Raw genomic sequence first — 285 nt, 5'->3', positions numbered from 1 at the left:
CGTGTCCACTGCCCCCGAGGACGAAAACGAGAACTGGACCACAGGACGTCTCTCTCTCTCTCTCTCTCTAGTTTATTGTCCGGTTTTCTCTCCTCCAGAACGTCACATCTGCAGAGGCATGCGTATGTCCCCAAGTCCGGGGACAGTGACTGGCACGTAGTAGGTGCTCAATAAAGACTTATGCAGTGGACACAGAGCAAAAGGAGTGAATGGCTCTGTCCTGGCTCGAGTTGCCACCGGCGGCCTGGACAGGGAGCACGAATCTCCCCCCTGGAGGCTGGACGT

This window comes from Pteropus vampyrus, unplaced genomic scaffold (genome assembly GCF_000151845.1).
Source record: "Pteropus vampyrus isolate Shadow unplaced genomic scaffold, Pvam_2.0 Scaffold885, whole genome shotgun sequence".
Lineage (NCBI taxonomy): Eukaryota > Metazoa > Chordata > Mammalia > Chiroptera > Pteropodidae > Pteropus > Pteropus vampyrus.
This window is presented reverse-complemented; position numbering follows the sequence as displayed.